General features: G+C 36.4%; 1 long non-coding RNA gene across 1 annotated transcript; it reads left to right on the top strand.

Moving 5' to 3' along the window:
- The first annotated feature begins 232 nt into the window (after positions 1-232).
- Positions 233-23,497, top strand: LOC144306872 (uncharacterized). The gene is made up of 4 exons (XR_013373933.1): positions 233-770; positions 13,062-13,233; positions 17,067-17,132; positions 23,301-23,497. It is a non-coding gene; the product is annotated as an uncharacterized LOC144306872 (long non-coding RNA).
- The last annotated feature ends 1,440 nt before the right edge of the window (positions 23,498-24,937 follow it).

The following is a 24,937-nucleotide window of genomic DNA, read 5'->3' as shown; positions in this document are numbered from 1 at the left end:
TAATCCATCTTCCCCCATAAAAACTCATAAGCCCTCAAAAGATTTTGATAAGTGTGATCACTACTGTTCAGCGGTTGAGAATTATTGGATTTCCTTTAATGGAATGGTTTGAATGGTTTTAGAGGAAATAAATTAGCCAAAGAAATTATTTCCTAATCATGGATTTCTAGATTTCAGTGATAAGCTGCGTTAGAATCTCTAGATGAACCGTGTTCTGATGTTGTTAGCAACTCCCAACTTCAACTGGATGTAATGTAGTTCCTCTGGTTATCTCTTACTCAGGTTCCTTCTCTAGAGCTGTGGCTATCTTGGACTGAACAGTGATTGGATTGATAGATGTGTGATGCCAATTCATAGGTTCAGTATAGAAGCTCTCCTATTGCCACTGGATTGTTAGGGTGTCTTCTCCAAAGAATGCAAGAGTATTACCCATTGATCTTCTCATCTCATTCAACCACTCTTACAAATTGACTAGAGTTCTTTCTTTATAAATATCTTGTATTTTGACATGGTTCCATCACTAATTGTATCTCAGTCATTTCACTTGAATCACTACAGAGGAGATATACAACAAACCTAGTGAACATGCCCAATCCTGCTTGATCTAGCCATAAATCTGAATGTATTCTTTGCTTATAACTGGAAGTGAAGCTACTCCACAAGTGTCCTGACTGGTTTGTTTCTAGCTCTTCTTTCTTACCCTATACGGCTGCACTTGGGGTCTTATGCCTGTGGTGATGGTGCATTCAAGAAAGAAGATGTGAAAAGAGGTAAGACCTGAGAAGATTCTTTTCCTCGAGAATGTTTTGTAATTCTTGGTTAAAATTAATCGTTATGTTTTATAATGAGAATAAAAATGTCATTGAAATAACTCAACAGACTTCTTTAGAACATAAAATATTAAAAACAATAATGTACTTTAAACAATTTAAGAGTTGGCGAATAAAAACATATGGGTTAAAGTTTTCTTAAAATTGTACTATGATTTCAAAACTAAATGAAAATTAAGTTTGGGAAACAATTATTTGGGAAAATATGAAACCAAGTTGAACTAATTATTCAAGATATTCAACAAATTCTAAGCTAAAGAAGGAAGCTTAATGATGTACATTAATTTTACTAAATTTTACATATTTAATCAGAGACACCAATACACTAAAGCATCCCTGTCCCCACCTTACAGCAGAGGATAGTAAAAGAGCTTAAAATAGCATAATTTCCAATGAATACAAACAAAATTAAATTAATTTTATTATTTTAAGCTGAAAATACTTTTTGCCATCCCAAATGGAAAAGCTCTCATCCATCCATAGTTTATTAGTACTTTTAACATTTTTTTGCTACTTACCATTCATTGTCTAGTATTTGTAGTTTTGTCACATGCAGTGCCATTTCACTATATCATTGCTAGCTCCTCTACAGCAGGGCACAAATCCTATATATGTTGTGCCTGTTCCCACACACACTATGATACCAGGTTCATAGTACACCTATAAATTCAAGATATATTTGCTAAAAAATAGATCTCTTTGATGAAACTTTAGAGAATTTTAACCACACAATAAAATAATGAAGAATTTTACAAATGTAAATCTAACTTTTAAATATTGTATATAATATTTACATCTAAGCATCATCAAAGTATTTTTTACTTTAATTGTTTCATGTTAATAAAATCTTCTTCTGTATTTTATTTAATATAGAACCAAAGCTTACCATTTGAAACTTTAAAACTAAAATATTTTCCAGTCTTTGAACTAGGCTGAATAGGTGTCAAGCTCTATGACTTTCTTGTCCTGAATCTTTTAACTCAGATATTGGTTTTGTGCCACCATCTTGATTTAAAGTCTGAGATAATTCATCTCAAGACATTAGCATTCTATTTTCATGAAAGAACGGGAAATGAAAGAAAGGGAAAGAGACAAAGAATTAGGAGAAGGAGGAGGAGGAAGAAAACAAGAGAAGGGAGAGGAAGAGGGAAGGAAGGAAAGAAGGAAGGAAGGGAGGGAAGGAGGATAGAAGGAGAGAGGGCGAGATGGAAGGGAGCAGTGGAAGGGTGCCTGGGTGGCTCAAGTTAAGCTTCTGACTCTTGATTTTGGCTCAGGTTATGATCTCTGGATTGTGAGACTAGTCCAGAGTCAGGCTCTGCACTCAGTGGGGAATCTGCTTGAGATTCTTTCTCTCTCTTTCTCTAGCTCTCCCTCTGCCCCTCCCCCTGGTCAAGCTCTATCTCTCTCTTCTCTCTCTCAAATAAATAAATGAATCTTTAAAAAGAAAAAAAAACAAAGGGAGGTAGAGGTGTGATCATTGTCTTTTTATTGAGAGCTGAAAACCCCTGGGTTTAGACTATTCTTAACATAGAAGGATTCTTTTTATCTGCTCACATTTTGGTGATGGTAATTGGGGAGATTCAATGTTCTTTGATTGTTCACTCATTTCTTTGCTTCACTAAATAAAATAGTAAAATAAAATAGTAAAACAACCCATCCTACTTTCTGAGGGGTTTTGTTTTTGTCTTTATTTTGAAATATCTTGTCTTCCTGCTATAGGAAAATTTTTTGCAAAATGATTAGATTTTTTTTAAGTAAAACTATGTCCTTGTGATATTTAACATTCTGTTATTATTCAAATAGTCATTCTTTAATGTTTCTTGAGTTCCTTGATACTGGGATCCAATATCTGGCATTGAGCCTGATGTAGGCGGAAATTCAATGAGTCTTATTTAAATAGAATAATTCATTTCAACTTTTTCTCCTAATAGCAAATATATGCATTTTTTCTCCCTGAGTAGAAATAAAAGAAAGTAGTTGACTCTTCAGCTAGGAGAATTTTTTTAAGCACATCAAAGTCCTTTTTGATGGATATATTCTAACAACATGACTATTTTATCCAGACCTTTTCTTTGTAATGATATTTATACTGCATTGCAGTTTTATATAAAATTATTTTTAGGTTAACCAAAAGTCTTTTATTATAGAGATTGTATCTCTCATTTAAGTAATAAACAAACAATGCCTCTGTCAGAGATTCTCCACAAATGAGTAGATTGGAATTTTATTCTGAGGCTTCTCCACTTCTGTGATGGGATGGAAGCTAACCTAGTGCTTAAGTAGGATGAAGCTAACATAATGCTTAAGGGAAATTTATGGCTTCAAAATCCTATATTAGAACACTAAACTTCCACTTAAAAAAGGAGAAAAAGAATACCAAACTAAACCAAAAACAAGAAGAAAAATAAAATTATAAGGACTAGAACAAAAACCACAGAAACAATATAGAAATTAATGAAACTAAAAGTTGATTCTTTGACAAGATCAATAAAAGTGACAGTATGTTAGCTAGAAATATCAAGGATAAAAGGAAACATACAAATTACCAAAATTAGGAATGAAAGAAGGGACATTCTTACAGACTTTAAATTAAAAGAATTATAAGCAATCACTCAGAGCAATATTATACTAATAAATTAAGCAAGTTAGAGTGACAAATTCCTAGAAAAATATAAACTACTAAAACTGACTCAAGATAAAACAAGAAATCTGAATAGACATATTCTAAATTAAAAAAGCTGACTTAGTAATAAAAATGTCTACTTATAAAGAAAACTCAGTTTTGCTGGTAAATTCTATCAAACATTTAAAGAAGAAATTATAATTCATCTTTTTTTTTTTTTTTTAGAAAAATAGAGAAAGAGGAAAGACATCTCAACTCAGCCTATAGGTTAATACTTCTCTGATACTGTAGCCAAGTAAATGCATTACAATTTATGGATCAATATCATTCATGACTATATACACATAATTCCACAATGAAATATTAGTAAATTGAACCCAGCAATACATAAAAGAGGATTAATCCCACTTGACAACGTGGGATTCATACCAGAAATGCAAGGTCTAATACAAGAACCCCAACCAACATAATATACTCTATTATAATAAATGAAAGAAATTACATGAAAATCTCACTAGACACAGAAAAAGCAAATTGAATACCCATTTCTAAATATATAACTCAACAGATAAGAAATGGAAGAAAATTTCCTTAACCTGATAAAAGATATCTAAAAAAGAAACAAAACAAAACAAAACAAAACTAAGCAAACAAAACCTCACAACTAATAGCACATATAACTGTGAAATTTTAAATGTATTTCCCTAAGATTAGGAACAAAGCAAGGATGTCGATTTTCACTACCTCTGTTTAATCTTGTGCAAATGTTAGTGGCCAGAAGAGGCAGGCAGAAAAATAAATTCCAAATTGGAAGAAAGAAGCAAAATTGTTTTTATTTGTAGATGACAAGATCTTGTATATAAAGAAATCCCAAAGAGGGATGCCTGGGTGGCACAGTAGTTGAGCATCTGCCTTCTGCTCAGGGAGTGATTCTGGGGCCCCAGGACCATCCCACATTGGGCTCCCTGTGGGGATCCTACTTCTCCCTGTCCCTATGTCTCTGTCTCTCTTTCTGTGTTTCTCATAAATAAAATAAATAAAATCTTAAAAAAGAAATCCCAAAGAACTTCCTCAGCAATCTCCGCCCTCCCCGATTAAAAAAAAAAAAACAAAACAGAAACAAAAAAAAACATTGGAACTAACAAATGAACTCAGCAAGGTCACAGGAGATGATAGATAGATAGATAGATAGATAGATAGATAGATAGATAGATAGATGATATATAGATGATAGATAAGATAGATGATAGATTTCTAGGTACTAGTAATGAACATATACAAATGAAATTAAGAAAACAATTTCATTCACAATAGCAATAAAGGGATTAAAATACCTGAGGGTAAATTTAACAAAAGAAGTACAAGACTATGCAACTTCGACAGAGAAATTGAATAGGGTCTAAATAAAGGAGAGATATTTCATGTTCATGAAAAACTCATAAATTATATCTACTTGTGAGAAACATGGATGATATAAAGTGCACTAATTCAGATAGCTGATATGGAGGTCATGATAAAGCATTAAGGAGCAAGAAGAGTATCATTTCTCACTATTTCCATGTTAGTACTTCTTTTTTCCCTTAATCTCCTTCAATCTATTTTTTAAATTGTTTTATATTTTATTTTATTTTATTATTTTGAATTTATTTATTTGACACACAGAGAGAACACACCAGCAGGGGGAGCAGCAGAGGGATCAGACTGCCCCCCCTGAGCAAGGAGCCCAACAGGGGGCTCCATTCCAGGACCCCGCGATCGTGACCTGAGCTGAAGGCAGATGCTTAACTGCCTGAGCCACTAGGGCACATCTCAATCTATTTTAAAAAATCATTTCTAGTATATGATCATTATGAACACACCAGCAAAGGAAATTCACCATATCCTCATTTATTTTAATGACATCAAAGTAGAGGTTCTGAAATTGCATGTGTCTGTATTCATCTTTTCCCTCTATTCTCCTTTCTTAACTTGGTGTTCCAGTTAGTTTCTGAGCTGGGACATTACTGGCAGATTTTGTTCTATTTATTGAAAATATTTTCCACTGACTAAAGATGGAATTGGCATATTCTTAACTCCTGGAAAACTGAGATTTCTAAATTATTTGCAAAATTGGGAAATAAGATGTTTTCCCAAACTAACAAGGCAATCAATGACATTACCTGACCTGCTGAGGCTTTTAAGAATTGATTAATATAAGGGGGAAAAAGTGCATATACACTAGAGACATAGGCTTGTCATAAATGTGAAAAACATGCAGTTATTCAAACTGACAAAGTTTTAAATTTTGACATGGTTTATTAATGAAGACACTATGTATTTTCTAGAAATAATTTATTCTTATCATAGCTATTAGACTTCCAGCTGTTTTTTAATAACAATAAATGTATTGTGAGGAAAGTTTTACTTAGCTTTTCTTTTGTGTGTATCCTTTTCAGACCATTAGTACCTGCTTCTTGTTAAAAGTAATTAAGAATACTGAGAAAATGCCTCAAGAATAGTAAAATTAGAATAGGATGCTAATAATTAGGATTAAAACAAAGTTTATTTTGATTTCTATTCTTTTAATTCTAAAATCACAAAATATGTAGCTGTTAATAATAAAATCTTATTGAAATTTTAATACCTTCCTTTCCTTATTAAACTAGCAATTTATGTTTTTTTTTCCTCTGAACATTTAGGAAAGCTCAATTTCTTTTTCTTCTAAACAATTTTCTCCAACTAGCTTCCAATAAACTGCAAGGATTGAGGTAGAAAGTTATGTTAATGTTCCTGTGCCATGCTCTACTCCTACTGAGTGATGTCTGGCAGATAGGTTAGTCTGTTTCCACTTGAGTTTCCAAATCTACAAATTTGCAGTGATATTATCTCCTTTATTGAGTGATTGTGATACTAAATTGATATGTTGCATACAAAACATATAGAAAGTATAGATTATTAAACAAAAGTATTAAAGGCTATGTTTAAACTAAGAGAGTTCAAGGAATACACACGCATACACACACACACAAGATAATATTATTCAGCCATAAAAAAGAAAATGCTTCCATCTGCAGCAACATGAATGGATTCTGAGGACATTATGCTAAATAAAATGTCAGACAAAGACAAATACTTTATGATCTGATATATATGTTGAATCTCACACAAACAAACTCACAGAAACAGAGAAAGGATTGAGGGTTGCCAGAGGCAGAGGGTAGGAGGTGGGGAACATGGGTGAAGGTGGTCAAAATGTATACACTTCCTATTATAAGATAAATAGGTTTGGGATATAATGGATAGCGTGGTAGTTGTAGTTAAGAATACTATTTTGTATGTTTGAAAGCTGCTAAGAGAATAGATCTTAAAAGTTCTTATAAGAAAAATGTTGTAACTATGTGAGATGATGAATGTTAACTAAACTTATTGTGATAATAACTTTATAATATATACATAGATCAAATTATCTTATACACATTAGATATATACAAAGGTATATCAAATATATCTCAATCAAAACTGGAAGAAAGTTGTTGCTACCTCACATAAATGGTCATTTTACAATTTAAAAACACTATTCTGACAATAAAAAATGAATCATATGGTAGTTAAGTATTTTTCTGATTTTTTTCACTTGATCTACTTAAAATGATGGATTATTTTTATACATACCTTGGGACCACACAAAAGACCTTCTCAAAAGTTTTTAGGCATCCTATGTTATACTAAATGTTTAATTCAAAATTATAATTTTGGGTTTGAAAATTCTAATTTAATCTATTTCACTCCATTCAAAAAGAGTAAGGTTTAAATTATAACATTTCCACATCCTATTATCCTGAACTCCCTTGTGCCTCAGTTGTCTCATCTGTAAAACAGAAATTAAAATAGTTCATCTTTTGGATTGGTTTCAAAGGCAATGTATCTTACTTAACACAATACTTAGCACATACCAAATGTTTAATAAATTGTTTTTTCACCAAACAAGTTTCTTTTCTCCTTTTCTCAATGTTCTTTTCTTTCTTTTTCTCCTTCTTCCACTTTTCTTTCTCTCATTGATCATCTTTTATTCTCTTCTATTTTATAAGCCTCTTATTCCAAACCTGCTGGGGGATTTCATTTGGTTTTTTTTTTTTTTTTTTCATTTCTTGGGCCATTAATCACTTACCAAGTGCCTTTCATTGCCTCATATTGTGATAATTCCTGGTGAGAAAAACATAGATTAACTTCTCTATTAGAAGAGATCTAGCTCTCTAACTCCATACAGATTATATTGATGGAGGAGGCAAATAGTCATTAAATCATCATGCAAACATATAAAATTACCCCTCTGACAAGAGCTACAAGAAAGAAGTACAATTATGTTCTGAGAACACATAACAGGGAAAAGACCTGGTCAAAGAATTGAAACAAGTTTTCCTGAGCAAGGGACACTTGCCCAGATAATTGAAAGATGATTTATAGGGGAGTATGTGAAAATGCAAGAGAAGGACCTCCAAGGGAAGGCAATGATTTGGTTACAAGTACCATGGGGGAGAAAAGAGTGTGAATGACACGAAGGATTAAAAGAGCCAAAGCCCAACAGAGTAAGAACATGGACAGAGTGTCTGGAGAAAAGATGGTTGATGATACTCAAGAATTTGCATACTCTAAGGACAATGGGAGGCTAAAAGTCTGACATGGATTTTTTGGGGGGAGGGGCAGACATTCGTACATGTTGAAAATTTTTATTTTCATGATGGATTGGAGGGGTACCAGAGTGAATGCAGATAGACAACTTAGAAGCCCACTATGGTCATCTTTGAGGAAGATATTGAAAATGTGATCTAGAATGGAGTACTGCAGATGTCAGAGCTATAGAAGAAGAAAGAAAATGATATTTGCTGATGAGTTTAGGGAAGGAAGGTAGCAAAGACAACTCAAGGTTTTTGGTTTGAATTATAAGGTGGAGATGTGTTTGGGGTAGCATGGAGTGGGAGGTCAAGAAAATATTAGTGAGTTTTAACTAGAAAATTTTATTAGTTGTAGGTAACTTCTAGTCTCAAAAAGAAAAAGGTGTATGGATAAGGGTTCAGAAATCAGAGGCTATCTGGGCTAAAGTTGTACATAGGTAAAACATCTATAAATCATCTATAAACAGATATGTTTTAAGTCCATAAAAATATACAATAAAAAAGAGAATCCTTAGGATCAGCATTTCTTATCCAAGGTAGATGAAGTTGACCCTGAAAAAGAGCCAGAAATGAGGATCAGAAAGGTAAGAACTAAAACCTGGAGATGGTAGGCTCTAAATGCCAATGGAAGAAAAATTTAAAAAGAAAAAGTCAAAACTTTGAAGTTGAGAAGTCTCATAAAAAAATAATTGGAAATCTCAGATCCTGTGAACAGGACATGAGCGTTAACATTGATGAAAATGATTTCGGTGATTCATAAACAAATCCATATTGGAATAAATGAGTAGATACAGGCAATGACAAAAAAATAATTCTTTTGAGAACATTGGCTTTGAAGTGGAGAAAATAGAGAAGAAACTTACCAGAAGGAGATAAGATGCCCTGAGATTATTTTTGTTGGTGTTTTATGAAGGGGACATGACCATACTGAAAAGTCAGTGGGAAAGCTTCAGTTGAGAGAGAGACAGAAAATGAGAGAGAGATAGGAGACAGACAGAGACACAGGTGGGAGTTTGAATATATAAAAGAGAGATGACTTGCTTACAATTTAAGATTCCCGAGGATGGAATAGACAGCACAGATGTAGAAATTAGCCTAACATAAGAAGAATGATCTCTTTGAATTTTAGCAAGAAGAAAATGAATAATAAAACTTGCCCATACATAACTATTGCAAACATTTATAAACATATAAAACATTAACATTTCTCCATCTGGGCTACCCTTACTAAGTATAACACTTTTGTGACAAATATTCTAAAAATTGGTTTTGAGGACGTCCAGGGAAGCCTGGATCTACAGCAGAAGTATAAGTTAGAGAGTGTGAATCCGTAATCATCTTTGCCTTCAACAAAGACGTTGGGAATGAGACTCAAGACATTCATGTATTCATAGAAAATTGGGACGTAGGTGGGTAAACAGAGCAATTTAATTAGCATGATCCTCTAGGTAGAAGTAAATGGTCTATTTGTGTTGGGTTAATGAACTCTTCCAGGGCACTGAATAGAACCATGGTGTCTTCAAAGGACTCATTGACCTCACAGGGATTAGCACTTTTCTATCAGAGAGCTCTTTATTTACCAATCTTTACACTCTGCAGGAAAGGGCCACATGTTTATGAGGTATCAGCTTCCCATAGGTAAAGGAAGTGTTTTTCACAGGTTTCGCCCTGATACACACAACAAACATGACAACTTCCAGTAGAATTGTTTTTCTTTTACACATGAGCAAAGTGGTGCTGTGCAGGATTGTTTAATTTTATCAGTGTAACACAAATAGAAAATCATAGTGATTTCTGTTTTCTGTGTATAAGCCAAGACAGATAAAAGAACAAAAAGAAAAATGTACTATTCTTTCCTCCTTAATTTACTTCACAATCACCCATGGCTTTCTTACTTTTCTGCCTTCCTTATGAGCATAGGGACTATCTTTCCCAGTTTTGGAAATTAGTGGCAATGTCCAGCTCTGGTACAAAGGGCAGGCATGCTTGCAACCTCTTATATGATATTCCGATTTCTTGAGTTTGGGTTCTTTGGCTGTGACACAAACCCACAATGTGTGTGGAATCTAACGGGGTCCTTCAGTGTCACCTCTAGAGGATTGGGGGACAAGGGACATCAACACAACCATGACACTTGTGCTGGTTACAGTGCTAAAGTCCTTTGTCTCTGACCCAGGAGTCTCGTGTCTTCTCCCGGGAGCCATGAAACCATGGCAGTCTAACTTTTTAGTTTGCAAGTAGGGTCAAAAATCTCCAAGAGCTCATCGTCTCCAAGTTCTTCATAGTCCTTTGCTTTTACAGTTCACATGTTTCTTTCCTAAGAGTTTACCATGTAAATCATTCCAATTTTCTGCCTCTCAGAAGAAAGTTGTGTGAACAATTTGACAGAACAGGCCTATGGCAGAACCCAGAGGATCTTGATGCCTTCTGGGGCTGGACTATATCCCTCAAACCCTATTTGAGGCCACAGTTAGTGAGATATAGAAATAAGAATCCCTGGAAAACTCAAGCTACAGATAAATCTTTTGTATTGTGTGGTATGTTCAACATTATTAGTCTTATGGAACTTTGCTTAAAAATCATCTTGGTATTTGATCTTGTTGGTTTACATTAGCATACAAAAGCAGAGCTATATCTAAATGTTAATGATATTATTAATACTGTTACCTTCCCTTTGTATCTTTTGTATTTGTTCTTTAGACCCTAAAGCCTTAAAGAAACCATGGCAATGTTTCTTCCACTATTCTTGACGAGCATGGTGCCTTGCCAAAAGACTTCAGGTCACAAGTGAAAAAAAACATACAAATTGACTGCATCTTTCTTATTGCTCAACAACTGTCAAACAATTGAGAAATTTGTTTTGGATGAAGTACTAACATTCCTTCTTCCATCCCCAGCCCCTTTCCACACAGTCTGCAGTTTTTCAGCTGACCACTGATTGATGTCAATACGAAAATTCTCAGACAGAAGACAAGAAATATGTCATGGGTTTTTTAGTTCTCCAAGCTTCTGATTAGGACCAGAGCCAGCAATTACACACACTTAGCCCTATTCTCCTCATGAATACAGAGAAAGCGGAATCTCTTTGGGGTTATAAGAAAAACTACTCTATTCCTGACACAAAATGACCAGGACCCAACAGTTTATAAAAAAAGCAATGGTTCAGGGCATGTTAGGACAAAGAGGAGTGGGACGTTATTTCTCTGTCTTTACTCTGTGTTCTTTCATAACTGGGAGAAGGCCTCCAGCTTGCAAAGGAGCAGGCACACTGGGGACAGCTGGTATATAGGAACCGATTCAGTCCCATCTGAGCAAAGCAGTCCCATCCATCATTTATTCAACAAGTATTTTCAAGTGTGGGCTATGTGAATGCCCTGTTGTAGTGCCTGCATTGTTGTAGGTTTGGGGGAAAGACTGCAACACAAAGGAATTAAGGACCTTGCCCTCCTTAAGTAGATAGTCAAGTGGGGATGACAGATAATGAGGGTCTAACTTGTGCTATTGAAATTTAAAAGAAAGCAAGCTGACCTTGTCTAAGGGTCAAGTATGGATCTATGTAGAAATCCTAGAAGAAGTGACATAAAAACTGAGAACTGAAAGAATAGACATTAAGCAAGGAACAAGATGAGAGGAAAATAAGATTTATGATGCAAAGCCCTGAAGCAAAAGGTCCAGCGTGATTGGATTATGGAAACAGAAGAGGGTCGTTTATAATGAGACTGAAGAGGTATGAAGGGGGCTAGATAGCCTTTTAGACTATAGTAAGGATTCAATTAAGGTCAATAGAAATCTATTTCTTTACAGTCTGTGTTTGTAAAAATAACTCTGTAGTATGAATTAAAAATTGAGGTGAGCAAGAGTACATGTGGGGACACCATTTTTATACTAGGCAAGATTATAGTTGATGTTGGGCTAAACCATGAGAAAGATAATGGAGATAATTATAGGTTGATTTGCTAATAAATAAGATCATATTTCAAACTAACCAGAGAAGAGGTAAAAACATTTTGCGAGAAGTTTTTTTTTTTTTTTTTTTTTTTCTTTAAGTCAATAAATAAGGAAACCAAAGACTCACTGACCTGGAATCCAGAAACTGCTTATGTAGAACATACCCCAGATCAGTGACTTCTCAAAGTCTCTTCCTTTTTATTTATCAACAACAACTTCTAGAGGTCCAAATATTATTCCTGAGTTTTCTGTTACTGAAATGATAAGTATTCCTTATGCAATAAAATGAACATATAGAAAAGTTGAAAAATAATCTATGTTTTTACTACTAAAAGTAAAACAATATTGATATTTAGTCTTTCTTCCACCAGAATTTTTTACATGAATTGTTATCGTTCTATGAACATTATTATGTAGTGCATTTTCTTCACAGATTACAAGATAATCAATTATATTTTATTTTAGATTATGGTAGGTTAGACCATATATATAAAATGAATTTAAGTGACTAGCAATCAAAATTTTTAAAGTCCTCCAAGTTTTAAAGACCTGATTTTATTTTTTATGTAAATGCTTCAAACGGAAGTCCATTATTCCAGAACTAATTGAAGTCAAGTCATGATAAAATAAAATATTTGAGTTTATTTCTTGCTCATCCATTGTATCCACTTTATTATAGAAAAATGCAAAAATATTGCTGTTTTCTTCTGGCCTATATTTTTCTGTATAATATGGAACTTATAATTCTTAAGCACTTGTGTATGGATATCTCTTATCTGGTTGATTACAGACACTACCTCCCAGTAACCAATGGGATATAATTTATACCTAATTTATGAAAAAAAAATTCAGTAATTAAGCATTTATATATTTAGCAAGTGATTTCTATAGATAAAATCATTTATTTTGCATACTTTATATGTAGCAAACAAAAACTGGACATAGCTTATTAGTTTAATGTTCAAACTTTCACCTCTCATTGTGAACAATGGAACCTGGACTGGACAGGCCTGTGATCAAACCCAGTATGTCCTTGGCACCCTCTGGGAGGATCCAGATCATAAAGTAGATGAGGAAAGACTCCAAAACCTTTGAGACAAGTTAAAACATCTCCTGAAAGAATGAGCAAAAAGCTCAGAACTCTGAAGAAGCAAGACTTCCTCAAATCAGCATCAATAAGGTAAAAAAAAAAAAAAAAAAAAATGCTATTCTGGACAATTAACAAGGAGTAGAACCAGGAAAATTCTCTTAAGAGATTAATCCCAAGCATCTGAAGTTCTAACATAGTTAAGGAGGAGACCAGTTTATATACCACACTCACCATTATTGTTGCTCCTAATCAAAGTATAATATCTTATAGCTAGTTTTGCTATTGTGGGGAAAACTCTAGGTTTCTGCATTATAGTTATTTTATATATTCTTTTGTTTTACTTTTGTAGGTGCGCCATTATCAAGTAATCTTGAATTTAGGAGTCAGAAAAGTTCATAATCCAATATTGCCAATTACTAGTTCTCAGCACACTATCTCAAGTAATTTATGTTTTAATGTATGCATCTATAATGTGGAACTAACACACACAAACAGGACCATAGAGATGTCAATAAAATCTAATATTATAACCCAGCAATTTTTTATTTTATGTTTTTTTAAATCAACAAAACTGCATTTCTTTAAACTTTCTGTATTATGAAATGAAAACAAAAACATTATATTACATAGTTTACAAATAATAATTAAAACAGCAAATATGTGTATGTACCAATCATAGAAGATCTATTTTTATGTTGTTTTAGAGAGACTGAATAAGTAAAAAGTATATGCTGATGTAATATCACTTTTGTGTTTAAAATAGTGGGTTATGGGCCATTCCCATCACATAGATACATATATTGCTTAAATTTAAGAGAATAGAACAAATACTGACATAATTTAATCTGATCCCCATGTAGTTCAACCATTAATAAATTTGATGCACTCTCTCCCTATCTTAGTATTTTATTGCTGCATAACAAATTAACACAAACTTAAGGACTTAAAACAAGACACAATAATTATCTCATAGTTTCGTGGGTTAGGAGTCCAGGTACAGACCAGATGGGTTCTTTTCACAGGGTCTTACCAGGCTGAAATCAATATCTTTTGGAGCTCCAGTTCCTTTTCCAATCACTCTGGTTGTTCACAGAATTCAGTTCCTTGTGGTTGTAGGACTGAGACCCCTGTTTGTTTGTTTGTTTGTTTATTTATTTATACAGAATATCAGCTAAGGGTCATTTCCAGCTCCTGATGCTGCTCTCATAACTTGATAGATTACTTCATAAAATCCAGCAGGAGAATCTTTTTCATCCAAGAGACTAAGAAAGACACTTATATAACATAATGCAATCAAGAAGGGACTATCCTGACATATTCATAGGCTCTGTCCCTACTCAAGGGGAGGTGAACATGGGGCATGTATACCTGGGGGCAGAAATTTGGAGACTTTTATGAATTCTGCTGACCACACTTCTCAGCTCCTCATCATGGGAGATGGTAATTTACACAACACGAATGCCCCTAAGAAGTTAACAAATAAAGTTGTAACAAACCAAGAGGACCACTCTATGTAACACAGTAGCTCAACAGCCTTTTCTCCATTGGTAAAACAACTCTAAACCTTAATAATGAGAGCACTTTATGAAAGATTAGTCCTACCATCTGGAAATTATTTTCTTTCTGTTTACATATGACCAGATTTTTGTGTAAACTAGAAAAGAGCACCCCATCGTAGGGCAGGGCAGAGAGATCACTGCTTCTATTTCAGCCTCCATTCTCCACCTTCCTGGCTGAGCATCCTTGTGCCAACACAACCCATGCACCAAGATGTGGAGGCCCTGCTCTGCAGGGAGTGTGGAGCCTGGAGCCAGAAGTACCAGCTTTGCTTCTTTGAAGTGATATGATCCAGGCCTGGTCATTTTATCTTTCTAAAGCATAGATTTCTCATCTGTAAAAAGGAAATAGTAATGGTTTCCCTACCATAAAATGGACTAGTTTAGGGATCAAAGAAGATAATGCACATTGCAGGACTGTCTCTTATAGGATGTCATAAGCATGTAGGACCAGGCACAGGGCTAGGCTGAACCAGAGGAAATGGCCACTTTATAGGTCAAAACAGTTGAGTCTCAGCCACTTCATTTAAATCAACATAAAAGTATAATTATTTAAATGCTAAGCATTCCCAGGGAATATTGGTAAATATCTCTTTTGAAAAACTATCTTATGGGTCTCTTCTATTATCAGAAGTCATCTATCAGGGTTAAGATTGTAATATTTATAGCTTAGAAAGAAATATTTTCCAGTAAAGGAGGAGAAAATCCTGTGCCCTCTGAAAATTTTAAACTATACAATAATAAGTATTATTGAAAGAATATTTCTGGGAGGTAGTCCAAGATGGCAGCATAGAAAGATCCTGAACTCACCTACTCCCACGGACACACCATATGCACAGCTACTTGAGGAATAATTCCCTCTGACAAAGACCTGAAGACTACCTGAACAATTCCTCCACAACAAAGAATACAAGGTGGGACAAGGTGGGTCTGTAGGTGGGACAGAGATGGTCTTGCCCAAAACCTACTCTTGTATGGTGACCTGTAATTGAGAGGGATCTCACACAACAGGAGTTATTCCCTCAGGAGCAAGAGGTTTGTGTTCCAAAGCATGCACTCCAACCCTCAGAGCCTGCACTGGAGAGATGAGTTCCCAAAATGTCTCACTTTGAAAAACCACAAGGCTTATGTCCAGGAGACCCAATGGTCATAGAGGACTGAGATACCACTCTTTAGGGCTTGCAGGCAACTCACTCACCCCAGGGCTCAGCATAAAAGCAGAAGTTGGAAAAGTGCCTAGACTATATCTGAAGGAGACCCATTTGCTAATCTTACAGAGCCTGCCAGAGGGGCAGAGGCCCCTGAGGACTCTGCTTGACTAGCTCATGCAGGCAACCGCCATCCTTGTAGTCTCCTGCTGTCTGGCTAAAGGCAGGGGCAGGCCTCATCCCTGTGCTTTCTTGCTGTTGCACTAAAGTAGGGGGCACAGGGACTAGCTGGGGTGTCTCCTTGATGGCCTGGCTCTGGTGGCCATGACTGGGGGCAGGGATTGTGTTTCTGTGTCCTATGGGACTATACCAACCAGAATGACTGTACTTAGCAGGCTGTCACTCCCAAGGCCCTACATAGACAGCAAATTGAAACACACTCCTAGCTTTGTTGTAACAAAGGCCTCTTAGCTTATCCTGGAGCTTGAGCCTGAGGAGCAGGCTTCAGGTTTACCACACAGAGGGGCTGCAGAGGTGCTCTCGGGGAGTAAAGACTGGGGATGCCATTTTTAGGGAGGGGATGGGTAAAACAGGTTAAGGAAGTCAAGAGGCACAAACTTCCAAATATAAAATAAATAAGTCACAGGGATGTAATGTAAAGCATAGTGACTGCAGTCAATAGTATGTAGTGTATACTTGAAAATTACCAAGAGCCTAAATCCTCATCTCATCACAAGAAAAAAAAATGTATAACTTTGTATGGCGACAGATGGTAATTAGGCTTATTGTGGTGATCATTTAGCAGTGTATACAAATATCAAATCATTATGTTGTACACCTGAAACTAATATAATGTTATGTGTCAATTATACCTCAATAAAGAAAAAGAATACTTCCAAAAGAATTCTGAGTGAATACCCTAATGAATAATTAAAATGCTGCAGACCTTGTTTTGGTAATTTTTAAAAAATGGAATTGAATCTTTATGCTCATAAATGATGATAATATCCTAAGGCTTTCTTCAGTAAAGGGTGTGGTTTCTGGAAACCAAATATCAGTTTCGGTGTATCATTGTTTGAATTATAGAACTATGTCTATTGTTGGTAGTTAATGGGAGAATGACCTAGGGAAATGCAGGTCCTCAGCTGGACTGGGAGACTCTAACTCTCCTGATGACTTACTGGTGAGGAGGGAAATAAGGCTTCTTTTTTCTCCTTAGGTCTGGAAATGATCCCAGAGTTCCATCCTACCAATATGAGGCTTGTGATTTTCTGCATTTTTTAGGGTAAGATTAATGATGCAGCTTTGAACATATTTTAAACCAATTTTTATATCATTGTAGGTGGTGCATTTGTAATTAGGTCACATTGTTCTTTGGCATTTTTGTTCATGTTTAGGTCTGCTAAAAAGCTATCTTGGGCTCTGGGATAGGAAGACTGAAAAATAGAGAACAGTATGTGATAGCAGAATTTTGAAAATTAAAGATCAGTGTATAATCACAATATATAAAATAAAATTTGCTATTAAGTTAAAGTACAGAAAGCCAATTTGTTGATAGGGGCACCCGGGTGGCTCAGTTGGTTGGGCGTCTGCTTATGGCTTGGATTATGATCCTAGGGTCCTGGCATCATGTCCTAAGTCAGGCTCCCTGCTCAGTGTAGAGTCTGCTTCTCCCTCTTCCTCTGCCCCTCCCTCACTGGTGTGTGCTCGCTCTCTCTCTTAGGTAAATAAAGAAGATCTTTAAAAAAAAAAAAAATTGTTGATAGATTTAAAAAAAAATATATCCCCTTAATATTTTCAAAGGACTCCAAACTTCATGAAAAATGAAAGTAAAAAATAGAGTCTCCAGAGTATTCCCTGGTAAAAGAAAAGGTTTGAGGTCACATCTAAAGTATCAGTGGGGAGTTCATAAACATCAGCTATTTGTTCAACTGAAATGTCAACAGAATCATTTTATTTTTAAAGAAATGAAAAATGAAAATGTCCTGGGTAGAGATGGAGGGTAGCCTTCATAGTGGCACAGAAATGAGAAGATGCATCTCCTGAATCAAGACCTGAATAAGGAAGGGACACCTGGGTGGCTCAGTGGTTGAGCATCTACCTTTGGCCTAGCTCATGGTTCCAGGGTCGAGTCCCATATCGGACTCCCTGCAGGAGCCTGCTTCTCCCTCTGCCTATGTCTCTGCCTCTCTCTGTGTGTCTCTCATGAATAAATCATTAATAAATAAATAAAATCTTTAAAAAAAAAAAAAGACCATAAGAGGAGATGTCATTCCTCACTGGCTGGCAGCAGGCTGGAGAAGGCTACTGGAAGACATGAAAAATCAGGAGAGACTACAGAGGCCAGAGAACAGTCATTGTTACAAGGAAGAGATCCACCAGCAACTATACCAATTTTACCTCAATAAAATAAAAAAAGAATATTTCCAAAATAATTCTGAGTGAACACCCTAATGGATAATTAAAATAATGCTGCAGACCTTGTTTATACAACTGATAGTTATGCTCATGACCTGCCTAATCCAAAGTGCTCACATAATGATAGAAGGGGGTACACAGGAGAGTCCGGGTGCCCAGGACCCTCAAAGGCACACCGCTTACCTTCTGTTGGGGAGGAGCTGGCCACATGGTCACATTTTTCTTTTTTTACTGCAGACATTTATATTTTTAAAATTTCAAATGTGTATTGACCTCTTGCATGAGATTTAAGACTGAGAAAAGATACATGTCCTAGGACTGCAGGTAGAAAACAGCAAGACTGCCAACTGAACAGGGATGTAGCTGGGTAGACCTATCCTGGCTTCTACCATGGAGACCTCACCTCAGGTGAGAGGTCTTGCTGCCAGGGCACAGTTGAACATGGGGAGGCAGGTGGACAAGGGCTCCCCTAGGACAGTCTGAGAATTAATGAAGAGAATAATAACAAGCTTGGGAGAGAGCTGGAGTCCTATAGGAACCCTCCAGCCCTTCCTCAAACAGACTTTGAGGCTGGACCCCCAGCAGACTGCTGAAAATGGGAGAGTTTTGAGGACAAGGCGATCCTGCCTTTTACCTGGTCAGACAGGGGCCTCTGAAGTTGGCTAACTCCAGTGTCTGAACTATCCTCCTCAGAATGTTCAACTTGAACTCACCTTGTGGCTTGCCTAGTCTTAGATTTGACTGCACCAGACTGCAGAGGTTGGCAGACAGACAGGATGTCAAATGCAGTCCAGTTGAGTGATCATCTGGCCATGAAGAGAAGACTGAGACACCGGGGAAGCCAGAGTTTCCCCAGTAAGGGCCGTGCAACAATCAATCAGACAACAGAATTTGTCCTGAGAGAGCAACAAGCCTGCAGCCCTGAAGCACTAGACACGAGGAGCCACAGCCAGCATGCCTCAATCAGAAAAAAAGAAAGAAAGAAAGAAAGAAAGAAAGAAAGAAAGAAAGAAAGAAGAAGAAGAAGAAAGAAAGAAAGAAAGAAAGAAAGAAAGAAAGAAAGAAAGAAAGAAAAAGAAAGAAAGAAAGAGGAAAGAAAGAAAAAGAAGAAAGAAAAAGGAAGGAAGGAAGGAAGGAAGGAAAGAAAGAAGGGAGGGAGGGAGGAAGGAAGGAAGAAGGAAGGAAGGAAAAAATATATGTATCTGGAATTTTCAACATTTCCAGTTGAGGGCAACGTCTGGCATTCAGGAAGGCACACAATAGGAGAATTGTCACAAATATTGAATAACTAAAACTGCTTCTAATGGCATTCTCTTGGAGGAAGCATTATTGAACTTGATTATAAAGTATCAGCATCTTTAGCACCCAAGCTCAGCAGCCAGGAACTGTTTTGGAAGTAGTTTGAGAACCGGAAAGCGGAAACAAACAACAAACAACAACAACAACAACAAAAAACAGGAAATATCTTTCTGAAAATAATTATTGCACTTATTTCTAAGTATGATCACTGTACCTCCCCACCCCCATCACTGTATTCGCTCCCCACCCCCCTGCCCCAGACAGGGAAGTCTCAGGTTCAGATTTGCCACGCAGATACAGAGATCTATGGTGCAGTTGGTTTCAGTAATTAAGTTACTAGCTTTTGTCAGGGCCAAACCCACTCTTATCTGTGCTGCCCTGTGAGGCAGGGTGGGGACCCCACACCCGGCTTCTGCTTTGGGAGTGCTAGTTCCTTGCTGGACTCTGGGATGGAGATGCCAGGAGGAGGTGGCAAGGCTGGGGCAGAGAGGGGGAACTGGCTCTTTCCTGTTTCTTTCTCCTGGGCTCCTCGCAGCTCTCCTGTCCCTGGTTGTCTCTGGGACCTCAAGTCATCCAGCGCTGGCAAAGCCATCCTGCAGAAGCAGCTACATCCACTTTGTAGTTTCTACAGCAGCCGAAGAGCCAGCTGCTTCCCTAGTGGCTCACAAGCTTTCCTAATTCCAGCCTCCTGCTTTTCCCCCTAGCAGCCCTAGGCATGGTCGCTGCTTCCAGAATTTGGACCTCTGCAATATCTTTGGTTTTTATCTTTTTATGGCTAGCCATCAACTCTTCATATCATATGCTCTCTGCTTCTGGAGCTGGTGTGGTTTCTGCCTTTTGACCACTTGATACAGACTCTATCATCTTCAAATCCATATTCTACTTCTTCCTTCTGAGGTACATTTTTCCTCAGTCTTCTTTTTTTTTTTTTTTCTTGGTTTGTTTCCTCTATTGTTGGTAAGGAAGCTGATGAATATTAGCTCTAAAGTTTTTGTGAGTGCATGTTATGTTTTTAGGGAGAACTACAAAAATAAGGCAAATTTATTATTTTTTAAGATTTTATTTATTTATTCATGAAAGATACACAGAGAGAGAAAGGGAGGGATAGAGAGGCAAAGACATAAACAGAAAGAGAAGTAGGCTCCATGCAAGGACCCTGATGCTGGACTCAATCCGGGGACCTGGGATCACGCCCTGAGCCAAAGGCAGATTCTCAACCGCTGAGTCATCCAGGTGTGCCAATAATGCAAGTTTAAAAAAGGGATTCCAAATAGGGAGAAAGGAGAGAGAACAAAAGACTAAAATAAATGTGGAAAGTTTAATGGAAAGGTGGAAAGAGTGATTTTTTTAAAAAAATAGAATAGTATAATAAAAATAAAATAATAGAAATTTAATGTATCAATATTTACTATAAATTATAAATAATTATATTTGCCTTTTAAATGGTAGAAATCCACAATCTGAGTAAAACTTCATAAGTTTCTTCAATTTAGCTATTAATTTGTGAGTTTTTTAAATAAAGATTTTATTTATTTATTCATGAGAGACACAGAAAGAGACACAGGCAGAGGGAGGAGAAGCAGGCTCCATGCAGGGATCCCGATGTGGGACTCGATCCTGGGAATCTGGGATCACTCCCTGAGCCAAAGGCATCAGGCGTTCAACTGCTGAGCCACCCAGGTGTCCCTGTGAGTTGTTTTCTAAATAAATATCTAAAACATAGTGACCCTTAAAGTTAAATAGATTTCATATTCACTATCACTATTAAAGGGAGTAATATATCATTGTATTATTCTGATACATTTATTTTCTCTTTATTTTTTAAGGTTTTAATTTATTTGAGAGAGAGAGAGAGCACATGCATGAGAGAGGGAGTATGAGCAGAGTGAGGGGCAGAGGGAGAAGCAGATGCCTCCCTGAGTAGGGCCCAATAATGCAGGGCTCAATCCTAGGACTCTGATATCATAACCTGAGTCAAAGGCAGATGCTTAACCAAATGGGTCACCTAGGTGCCCCTTATTTTTTCTTTACAACATGTTTATTATCATCGAGAATTCAGACATGATGCTCTTGTATCTTTAGCTAAGCTTCTTTTTAAGTAACTACAGATTCACACACAGTTTTAAGTTCTCTTTTTGATTTATATGTTGTGTGCAGGTATGCATCTTACATAAGTGAACACAAATAGTTTCTGAATTACAGCGGCCTCAGAAAAATAAATTCCAGTGTTTAATAAAAACTTCTTTTAAAAAAATTTCATCACTAAAGTATGGTGGTAAGCAGAAATCAATTAATGGTTTTGTTTAATGCAATAATATATTGTTCCGCAATACTCACCAAGCTTTTACCTAATGTTATCAGACTCCGAACTGAGCACTTCATATGGATTATCTTACTCATCACCAAAACTCTATGAGGTAGATATTGTGATTGCTACCCGCTTTTCAGTAAGTCTATCTAAGGCATTTCAGTAAGATTAAGTAACATGCTCTAGATCATAGAGATAGCAAGAGCAGAAATGGGGTTTGAGCCCAGGATAGTTTATACTCTTAAACTTTGCCTTTCCCTGGATTCAAATCTTTACTGGGTATAAGGAGTGTGCCCCTTGAATCTAATATGATGCTTGCAATTGAAGAGAGTCAACCTGAAGATATCAGTCCAACTCAGAGCGTTACATTTAGTTCATTTCCTGCAGCCATACTCCCTTGCTACCATTGTTTATGTAGATAGATGATAGATAGATGATAGAGAGATCTATATATAGAAAGATAGATATGGATATATAGATAGATACATACATATACAAATAGATATATACACACATGTATATAAAGAAATTTTTATTGCTTAGGTAGTTGGCTCATTGTGCTTTCTTCTTTTTTTTATCTTTGCATTTTTGGGCTCTAATGGCTCAGGAGTATCAAGGACACAAAATGTCCATGCATCCAGGTCGAGTCAACTCACTCAAGGACCAATGAATGGAGGCTCAGTCATTTTTTTACTAAGCAGTGGACATGCTGAACTGTCACAAGCAGCACCTAGACATCAAACCCATCAAGGAAATCCCCTTTCTCAACAGTTTGACCTTTTGACTTTCAAAGACTAGGACAAGGTCCATCTTGCTTTACAGATACAGAGATGTGATTAGAATCACTGTGGCTTACCTGTTAAATGTCCGCAACTGCCACAAAGACATTCTCGATGAAGATGTACACAAACACTGACATAGGTCCTAGAAATTAAAAGTGCACAAGTAAAGGAAAAATGCAAAGCCTTTCTCGAAAAGAAGGATGGACCATATATGCATTATAAATCTCAACTGACTGCACAACTTAATTTGTCCCTTTACTTAACCCTCTACTGAGCACTGCAAATGGAACATTTCAAATCAATATCACCCATAACCTGTTAGAACATCACCTGGTAATTGTTTTCTCTGGGAGATAATGTTTCTCGATAAATAAACAGTGGACTCTAAGGAGTAGCTATTTTTAGAAAGAATCCAGAAGCAGGAAGAATTAATGCAGTGCTAATAAGGGGTAAAAGTCCAAGAAATGGATCCAACGTGTCAAAGAACAGAAGTGTTTGTTTTCTGTCTTTGGGGATGAGATGAGTTGGAAGGAGAAGGATTGTCATTGGCCTTTAGCGCTTTGTTGCTGAGTAAGTGAAAATAAATGGAAAATGCGGTTCTTCCAATTTCAAACTGTTACAATATGGTTACTTTCATGCCCTACAGAGAATTCCTGAAGTCACAAATCGGTACACATCAGCATTTTGCATAAAAGGAAAACATCCATATCTGACTCAAGCAACGATGAAATCAATACAGAAACATTTCCAGAGAAGTCCTGCAGGTTTTTTTATGCATTAACAGCTAGTATATCGTGCAAAAAAATCTTCTGACTGTTTAATAAATCAACTTTAGATCCACAATCCCTAAACTTCCGTGATTTTCTTTATCATCGCCTAGAGAGCGCCCTGCAGACATTAAGCTGCATTTTCCCCCCACTGTTTCTACCCTTATTAGATGGTTTATCTCTCTGCTGGTTTTTTGATGGGTTTGAATACAGGGGTTAAATTCATATCTTGGAGTCTTTCTACCACAGCCTCCTCCAAAGCCTGCAGAATATCATAAAAAAAAAGAGCATCTGACCAACTCTGGAGCCAAAATGCTGTCCTCAGCTCTCTGGCTTAGCCTAAACCCCTCTGTCAATAAAATTATGCCCATTCACATAATTGCATTTGATTTTATTTACCACTGAATGTCTGAACGACTGGCGTGAGTCAAATAATTATTTTAGACACTCTGAAAAGCATACTTGAAAAGCATTTTATGAGTATATTAAATAAAGATAGCATCTAAATAACTTCAGGAGATTTTGAATATTATTTAACATTTTAGTGGTGCAGAAATCTATCACCCTACATGTCATTTAAAAAATAAATGTGATGCTTTTAACAAAATGGACATACCTATATGACATGCGATTGGCATATTATGAAGATTCTAGTATTGGATAAGGAGGAGGAAATATTTTCTTGTTAATAACTTAGCAATCATTGTCATCTAGGAAGAACAAAGAAACCAGTCAATTGGCATGATTTGTTTTGGTTAGAATCATCAGATTTTCTGTTAGACCCCCTTGCTATGCAATACCAAAATCTATTGTGATGCCAATCATATTGTTTGTATTAAAGTACCCGTGTAACATTCTGATTGTGCCTCAGTCTTCTCATGTGTAAATTGGGAATGATATTGGCTGTTTTAAGGGCATATATGAATGAACACTTAAAATCATGCCTTGATCCACACCTAGCAAATAGCAAGTATGCAATATATTTAGCCCTGAGCATCCCCAGTGCCTCATTAGACTGTAAATCTTTAAGAGTTTATATTGAGAGTTTCTGGATTGCTAAGCACCTAAACTAGTATTTGTTAAATTAATCGGTACTCAGGAACTTGTGAAATGCATACAGAATTGTACAATGGACAATAGTTCCATTTCACGATTAGTTTAGATAATCCTTAAATATAGAAAAATGTCTACTTTTTTTAAAAAAAAGCTCATGTATATTATGTAACCAAATAGGGTCATAAGGAAACCCCCTGAGCAGGCAGGTGAGGTGGGGAGAGTCACCAGAGAACTTCCGCAGAGTGTTGGAGTGAATGGCAGTCAGCACTGCACAGACCCAGAAAAAGAGCATTTTATGTTTAGCCTCCTCTGCTTCTCATTTCTGTGCATGCTAGGGGAGGAAGAGGAAGGCTGGCCAGTGTCCGCTTAGAGTCAGCTTTTTACTCATAAGAAACAGCACTGAGGGACTTTTTGTGAAGAAGGACTCAAGGTTCTTTCCACCTACTCTTTTGAGCCTCTT

Source organism: Canis aureus, chromosome 37 (genome assembly GCF_053574225.1).
Source record: "Canis aureus isolate CA01 chromosome 37, VMU_Caureus_v.1.0, whole genome shotgun sequence".
NCBI classification, from domain to species: Eukaryota; Metazoa; Chordata; class Mammalia; order Carnivora; family Canidae; genus Canis; species Canis aureus.
The sequence above is the reverse complement of the archived record's forward strand: the minus strand, read 5'-3'. Positions and strand labels throughout refer to the sequence as shown.